The sequence below is a fragment of the Sorghum bicolor genome, chromosome 6 (genome assembly GCF_000003195.3).
Source record: "Sorghum bicolor cultivar BTx623 chromosome 6, Sorghum_bicolor_NCBIv3, whole genome shotgun sequence".
Lineage (NCBI taxonomy): Eukaryota > Viridiplantae > Streptophyta > Magnoliopsida > Poales > Poaceae > Sorghum > Sorghum bicolor.
This window is the reverse complement of record NC_012875.2, coordinates 6,709,222-6,718,660: the sequence shown is the minus strand read 5'-3', so window position 1 is coordinate 6,718,660 and position 9,439 is coordinate 6,709,222.

The following is a 9,439-nucleotide window of genomic DNA, read 5'->3' as shown; positions in this document are numbered from 1 at the left end:
CCACAAAGGATGCTTATCCTTAGGCCGATAAACCCTACCCGTCCTGCTAACGAGAGGTGGACTACAGAGGACCAACGTAACTGTCACCTACGCGGCCTACCACACGATCCAGCTAGACAGGGGATATCCACAAGTAATCTAGGTCTGAGCACCACGCTTACACCTATACTACAACTCTATCCTATAGGGTCCTATGGATTAGAAGTACTCAAAAGAGTTGTGAACCAGAACATACATGATTAGTAATTGCATAATGAATTAGAAGTAGATTACCAGAGTCATCCCATGAGCAAGCTTGATTAGAGGTTGATCATGACGAAGTACAACCGGAGGAAGAACCGACAGGACGGCCTCTCCTCTAATCCTCCTTCGCTCTCCATCTCGCTACTATCTAGATCTACTCTAGTTTAGAGAAGAGAGGAGAGCTCTCATCTCTAAACCCTAGCTTTTGCTCTGTCTATGAATAATGAATAATGATCAAGGGGTGCCTCCTCCAAGGGCCAGGGGGTCTGCTTATATAGTCCCCTCAAGTGAATCTGGGCCGTCGGATCAAATCGACATTGATTGAACGGTTATTCTTGATCCTTTAGGTCGGTGGAGCGTAATCCCCGAAGAGAGTCCTGATTGGACTCTGTAGCTGGGCGGGCGCCCAAGGGGGGAGGGCGGGTGCCCTGCCCCCGGGCCCGTTCGGCCTCCCGTTCGTTCCCGTGGCTTCTGGAGTCTTCTAGATGATAGAAAATTGCGCGGCACTTTAATATCTCTATGTAAACGCGACGTGTGGGCCTTTCTTCCTTATTTCATGATAACCCCCTGCAGAAATAGACAAACACCAAAACTCGTGGAATTCTATCAGATAAAACCCTAAGTTTAGATGTTGGCTGTATTTGGATCCTTTTCTTTGTTTATTTGCTGATTATATTTGGTACTTAAGGACCGTCAACACTAATCTAGATGTCAGGTTAATAACTATTAACTTGAGCTAAATACCTAAAATGTTACTTATTTATAACTTTAGCTTTTATGCAAAAGTGTGTCAAGCTAGCCCACTGATAAAGCCTTACACAATCCTTGGTGTCACTTATTTCTAGTTTAAAATGGGTAAGTCTAGTTGAGTAACTTCTCGTACTCAGGGCTTTGTTACTATGTTGTTTTGCAGATGGTTAAAGGTACTACATGTATTGCATTAATTGCCTCTACCTAGTGATGGTGATGCATAGACCAAGGGCGTAGCCATTCCATGTCATCTTTTGCTTTTGTGGGATTGATCAGGACTTGGCACTATAATTTGAACTAAGTGTGTTGTTTCAAAACTAATTGCTTCATCTTTTACTTAAAAGACTGGGTATTGTAATAACATATTTGAACTCCAATCTAATTGACTATGTGTGAACTTTATGTAATATGTGGATGGTGACTTTTAAAAATATTACAATCTTGGTTGATGGTTGAAAAGTTTGAAATCCGTCAAGATTTCATGGACTGCCAGGATTATATGGGCTTAAGTCTGACAGCTCGACTATGTAAGTGGTTGCTTTTAGACTTAAGCTCTTATAATTTGGATAGTTCTGTTACAGCTAGTATTGGAGCAAAGTTTAGCATGTTACTGCTCATATGCATATTTAAAAAAGTGGTCTTTGTTTTACAAAACTAATTATCAACTGATAGTTACTTAGATATTTAAATTGGATTTCAAAAAGCTAAGTGTGCTAGTGGTCACATCCTTTATACATAATTAAGGACTTTTGGTGGCTTACTTAAGTACTGACTTAGGGTTCTTGCATTTATATTTCTATTTTATTACTCATACAACGTGCAATAGTTTGATTGTCATTCATTTGAATAGTAATATATGGATCAATTGCCTCTACACCATGGTAAGTGTGAGTTGTGAGAGCATGATTGGATGCCTTGCCGGTCTAGGGAAGTGCTTTCTAGTGCTAGATCATTTACACATTAGAAATGTGTCTATATGAAGGCAGGGTTGTTCCATTTGTGGAGACGATGTCATCGATAGGGCGATGACTTGGGTAGCAAGTAGTACATATATGTGTATTGGGGACATACATATGTGGAGTGTTTTGACTTTAATCCTATAATACATTTTTCATATGTGGTTTTGGGATAAAATAGATTGTTTGCACATACATTGACAATGTTGTTATGTAGAACAAATAGTTTTGTATATATATGAGAGAACGTCTATATGCCACCATCTATATTGCTAGAGTTATTATTGTTCCTAGGTTTGTGAGAACATGCCGAGCATGCATGCATGATGTTATATAGCATTCATGTCATTGCATGGTCCATCCCCTTATAAATTGATCATCTCTTTTTGATAAAAATGACAACTTAATAATCGTTCTCATGAGGGTTGTAACTTTGCTACAGATGGCACGTACAAAGCTCACTGCCCGCAAGTCTGCTAGAGGAAGAGCTCCTCGTCACCAGCTAGCTCCTGGGGAGCCCCATTGCAAGAGCAAGTTTCTAGAGGAGTTTGGCAAGCCTACCTTGCTATGGAGGGTGCTCAACTTGATGGGGTACTTGGAAGGAAAGGAGCCTCGTTACTTTTGGAGCCAAGAGTAGTTGGGAAGTGGGACTTTGGTCTATGTGGAGGCCGTGGTTCCCGCTAGAGGTGATGACCCAACTGGGGAGCATGGTCCTTTAGGCCCAGAGCCAGGACTCCACTAGAGGGTGCTAGCAGAGCCGCTTTTGCAATGCTACATGATCTTATGGAAAGATTCCTAGAGGAGTAGGCACATGCTTTCACTAGGGTTTTCCTAAGGGTGACCCCTATACTATGGTATGGGATCAGTTCGAGGGGGATGCCCTGGAGAGAAGCATGGATGAGATCCAGTGGAGCGACAGTACAACTATGAGTACCACTAGTACAGAGAAGCTCTCCGCTGGTGGTGGAATTTAATTTTTACAGGCGGTTTCAATTAAAGAACGCCTGTAAAAAGAAATTGGTGGACCCAACTTAAAAACCGCGAGTGAAAATCAATTTTCTCACATAGTTTTCCTAACAAAACCGCCTAGAGAAATCATGTATTTCTACAGGCGGTTCTCCTAAGAAACTGCCCGTAAAAATCATATTTCTATAGGCGGTTCCTTATGCCAACCGCCTGTAGAAATAATTTGAAATTGAATTTTTTGAGTTTTTCAAATGACCTCGTTTGAAAAAACTACCAATATAAAAGTTGTAGATCTTGAAAAGTTATGAAACTTTGTAGTTGATAATTTTTTCATTTGAAATCATCTTGTCGTCGAAAACTACGTTTGAATTTCTCAAATTTGAAATTCAAATTTTGTAAATGACCTCGGATAGAGAAACTACAAATATAAAAGTTGTAGATCTTGAAAAGTTATGAAACTTTGTAGTTGACAACTTTTTCATTAGAATCCGTTTAGGGCCTCAAATAATCAATATATGCTTGGTTTAGAATAATATGTGGGGAACTAAACTCTAACATAGACACAATTGAGTGATAGGTGGAGTGGTAGAGGATGCTACGCGCAAGGGCGAGGTCTCAAGTTCGAAGCCCACCAAGCCAATTTTGTACTTTCTATAAAAAGATTTCTACAGTCGGGTGGCATAACTGAACATGCGTTTCTACAGGCGGTTCAGTTATGCCACCCGCCTATAGAAATGAATTTCTACAGGCGGTTCTCAGTTATCCGCCTGTGGAAAAGTTTATTTCCACAGGCCACCAACGCAGGCGGTTCGTCAATCTGCCTGTAGAAAGAGGTTGCGAACCGCCTGCCTGTATAGTACCTCTGTGTACTAGTGTACTATGTTTGCTACGGTGAAGACCTATGCTAACCTGGAGCGCAACTTTGGGTGCTTGACAGGTTCTCTTGGCAGACTATAGGATAAGAAGCATCAGATGCAGTGTGCCTTTGACAGTGAGGTGGAGAGGCTATAGGCAGAGTTGGCACGTATGACTCTAGAGAGAGACTAGGCTATTCATAGGAATAGGGTGCTAGTACAGGACCTAGAAGTCATACAAGAGTAGAGGGAGCAGCTGACTATTTCTAGTAGGAACAATGAGCGTATGTTGATTCATGTGCTCAACCAGAGGAATAAAGCTTGGCATGAGGAAGATGTCCTGAGAGCCCGACATCTAGAGTTGGAGTAGTAGTTGGCACATGCAGAGGATTATAATGACAACCTTCATGAGGAGATGCATGAGTTGCAGAACTAGCTTCACCCTTTTGTTCACTGAGGTGGGACCTTTTGTCATCATAGCAGATGATGTCGTCGGTGCTAAGAGTGATGATGACAAAGAGGACCCTAAGATGGAGGTCGACGAGCGATGATGAAGGAGGCAACTTGTCTGGCATGGATAGCAACCATGATGAGTAGCCTAGTAGTTGGTTCTTAGTCGCTAGTTGCTTCTTTTGAGATGTTCTTTTGCATGGCATATCATTCTAATCGTGTCCTCGAGTTTATGATGTAATGTAGAGCCTCAAATGTTGTTGTGGCAATGTCTGAATGCCTAAAAGTCCAGTATATATATGCTAGCAATTTTAGATGTATGTGAACGTGTTGTGATGTGATTAAGTAGTCTAATTAGTGATGTTGTGTTGTGGAAAATAAATCATTGTGCCTCTATTTTATTATATGAATTTATTCTCTCTAGTAAATTCAGTATGCATAATTATATATTTACCTGCAATTATGATGACATCACCTAATATTACTTGTTGTTGACACATGCAGATGATGGATACCTGTTGTAATGAGTACATGGGGGTAGCAGTGTCTGTGAGGCTAGAGGCAGTGCTAGTAGAGCAGGGGTCTTGCCCATGGAAATGAGAACCATGAAGCACCGCCCCCTGCTCCACTATATACTGTAGAAACGTTCTTTGCACAGTTTCTGGGGAGTCAGCGCAACATAAAGGGCATGTAGAGAAACATAGAAGCAACATTGCGTCACATTGCTAACAATACCTACTGTGGGGCCAACCTAGGTGGTCACAATGTGAACCAGTACAACACATTCAAGGACTTCAGGACACCAAGCCACCCATTTTCAAGGAATGTGTGGAGCCTTTGGAAGCTAATGAGTGGATCAACATCATGGAACAGAAATTCTGCTTACTCAGAATGATTGAAGAGCTAAAAGCAATGTCGCGCATCAGTTACAGGGGCCGACAGGGATTTGGTAGGCTCATCACTGTACCCCTTTTCCTACGAACACCCCTACCGCTTCACTACTGCTTTTCATGGAAACTACATTCGACCTGGGCTGATTTCAATGAAGATAGCTAATTTATGAAAGTTGGCCCAAGGCACGAAGACTATGAAGGAGTATATGCACGCCTTAACAATCTTACTCGCTATGCCCCCCCCCCCAAATTCATCAACATAGATGCTATTAGTTAAGGATTTAATTCGATTTCACCATTCCTAGTCAGTAACTCTATTAGATGCCATGCACTCCTACATCAATTGCTAAAAGTTTGTCAAATATAACCTTCCTTGTAGAATAAGGAAGTGTAGGAAATATATTTATCTATGTGCTGGAAACTGCAGCTTGTGCAGTTTTGATTGGGTGAATTATCCGTGTAGTAAATTCTATTTTCTGTGATACTTGATAATACCAAAGTTGTAGAGGGTTAATAGATGTTTACCGTCGTGAAAGTTCATGATTTTAGCCCTGGAGAATGTGGAGTTATGAATTTTACATGTAGCTTGTTAGGTTTTGACCTTGCTCGGCACAACAGTGGGCCTTTTTTTATTTTCGACCTTGATAACTATAGAATCTGATTTTACAAATAACTCAAAAGATGTAGAGAATTTTATGAGCTTTCCGTATTGTTAAAGATTATAATTTTTTGTTGTCTAGAAATCTAGTTAAGATTTCTCTAAGCAGTTATACAGCTGCTGCCTTAAATATTAAGATACTTCGATAGCAAAATGGATGTATGCATATCATTTTTCTTAATTTTTAGTTCTACTTATTCTTAATTAAATTTACAGCACTCCCTCCATAGATTTGATTAATTCTCCTTTTGCTTATTAATTACAATCATGCTCTATCTGAGTCTCTTTACATTTTGTGCATGACGTAGAAAACCTAATATTTGTCTAATATCCCAACTTATTCTTTTGATCTGTAGGCGGACAAGGTTTGAGTGGCTATCTCATAATCAAACGAGGACAGCTAAGGTGATGACATGTTGCTCCAAGGAAATCCTCGAGGTGCCGCATAGATGCTAGGAAGTCTTGTACTGCTACAAGTTTTAAAAAGTTGTGAAATAATGAGTGAACTGTACACTCGTTTATGATTTTAGCTACTATTTCAATGCTTTGTCAACTTATTGAATGATCATTTATAATTAATATATGTGAGTTCAATTGCTTTTGATATGGTTTTATTGTTTATTGCAATGATGATTTATTAAACCACAATTCAAATGCTTCTAGCATTGCAATACAAACTATGCCAATGAGCTACTATGCATGGCAATACGATATATGACAACGAACAAAATTGCGTGGCAAATGGTACTATTACCACAACATGGCTGGCATGGAGTTAACTTATGATATATCTTGCAATGAATAAAGTTACGTGGCAAATGCTACTATTGCCACGGTACAACGACAGTGGCAATAACATATGATCTCTTGCAACAAACAAAATTGCGTGGCAAAAGATACTATGGCCATGCACAATGACCATGGCAATAATGTATGATCTCTCTCAATGAATAAAATTGTGTGGTAAATGGTCTACTTGCCATGGCAGAACAATTGTGGCAATAACACCTTAGACAACAAAATTCTAGCATGGCAATATAGACTATTGCAACAATATTATTCGTGGCAAATTGTTTCTGCTGTTGTGCTATTGGTCATTGCACATACTACCTCTTGCTACAAAGATGGGTGTGGCAAGTGCTTTTATTGCCACGACCATAAATGTTGTATCAATGTCCTATTGCCATACTTGGCAATGGACACCTATGGTTGTATGAAACCCCAACACTTGCAACGCCAATCTAGCAACGGTTGCAATAACTTATTACAACATGACTTTTTGCAACCATTGGCAATGAACGTGATTTGGTTACAATATCTGCCTTTTGCAACCAAATTGGGCTTATTGCAACATTTTTTTATCGTTGCACAAGGGTTACAAGTAAGTAGTGGCCAGAGGATGTGGCACCCAAACTCCATAGGGACCTCACAGTGGTGTGACCGAAGGTGGATTGGGGGCTCCCAACGAGACACGTGAGGAGCAACTCTCTAATTTGGAGCTGCTGGTTTGATCACCACCAATTGCTTGATCTTCTCATCTTCTCACTTAGGCCTCGTTCGTTTCACCGGGAATCACTTCCCAGGAAAAATTCCGTCCAGAATCATTAGTTAATTTCTTATGTGTTTTCATTAGCCAGAATAATTCTTGGTGTTGTTTTGCCCAAAACAAATGAGCGCTTAGGTGGAGTAGACTCTCTTTCTTTAATGGTCAATTCTACGAATTGGCCTTATCTTGTTTATACTTGGCCATGAGCCTGTCAAAAGTATATGGTGGTCTCATCACAAGCTCCCATGGGTTCTTCTCATTAGTATTTCAAGTACCAATCTTCAGCTTGTGTGAAACGAATGTGTGCAAAACCTGAACACAGGAGGGACCGGAGCTGCTGGAACCGAGGGACTTGGCTAAGCAAACTGGGGCAGTCGGCTTAGTCGAGTTGGCTGAGATGGTTGAGTCGGCTAAACCAACTACCAGAGTTGGCTGAGCCAATTGACTCTGTTGTGGGCCTAGTCGACCTCTGCTATGCCACCATCATTTTATACCACCACTATCTTCTTAGGTATTACCCTGATATAGCAGTAACCTTCAACTTGTTCTTGCCTTGATCATCCTTCTCAAGAACCACTATGCGCCCTAAATTTGTTCCAGTATTCGGTGCTACACGTGGTTTGCCAATAAGCACATTCTTGCCTTGAGTTGTATCAGCTTGCTCTGGATGGATCAAAATAGCGGGTGGTCCTACTTCAATTGTATGCATTAGAAAAGGGACCATATCAACTTGCATATCAGAAAGACTAAATCATCCCTCATTAAGGACCGATTGAAACCGCTGACGGAAAACACTGCAATCATTAGGTCTTGTTTGGATGTAGTCGGATTCACATCAATCCACATGTGTTGAGGTGGATTGGTGTGGAACTTGAACTAAATTCCACCCCAACCCACACCAACACACATGGATTGAAGTGAATCCGACAACATCCAAACAAGGCCTTAGTGGCATGAGAAAAAGAGTTATGATATTTGCAATAAGACCTTCTTTTTAACTCATCAGCTAAAGGCAATGTATAATTAATCCTAATCAAATTTTAACAATTCATGAAAGATTCAATCACATTTAGAAACATCAAAAGTAAATTTCATCTTGTCACCCCGATTCTTATGAATCGATTCGAGAGATGGGCAAGTGATGATTTTATTCTCTATTGGCCATTTAATTTTAGCAAGGAAACTTCGCTATTCCCATCAACAGAAAAATCAGAATGATCATTAACAATATACACATTATGATGATTAGATTTATAAGCATCACAAGACTCCTTAAGGCGTGATTCAGCTGAAATGGCCCTTTGCAACAATTGATTAACATTGACAACTTCATGATGCTCAAGTTTATCCCTTGTACTAGACCGTAAGCCAACAAAGCATAAATCAGTTAAATATCGTTTAGAAATTATTAAACAAAAGCATCAGTTCTTAATTTCTCTAAATCGTTTAATAAAATCAAGAATGGACTCATCACGTTCTTGATGAACTGATGCAAGATGTGATAATCTAGTCTTATGGATACCAGTATAAAAATGACTATGAAATTTCTCTTCTAACTTAGCCCATGAACCAATAGAACAAGATGGCAATGCAGTAAACCATACAAAAATTGTGCCAATAAGAGATAATTGAAAATATGAACTTTCATAAAGTCATAAGCACTAGCTTCACCCAATTATGCAAGAAACATGCTAATATGCTCCATGGTAGATTTACTATCATCACCACTACATTTATTAAAATCGGGTACCCTCCACCCATTTGGTGCTTTCATGAAATCAAAGTGTGAAGGGTACGACTTGTGGTATGTAGTTCTACTAGGCTTGATTGTATACCTAAACTTTCTTAAGTGATCTAGGCAATTCTTCCTTAAACTGATTCAAGGAATCATTGAAATCGGTAGTATGAGCAATTGGTGCAGCATGTGTACTATCAAGTATAGGAACTTGGCTTGGTGACTTCGGTGGGTTGGGAAGAATGTTTTGGCCCACCAAAGCTCGATTTGTTGTTGGCCTTTGATCGATTCAAGTGTTTCAAGCTGAATTTTGATTATAGATAACCATTTGATTAGATGGAGCACTACCAGCTAAACTGGCCTTATTGGTTTCAAGTGCTGAAGATGC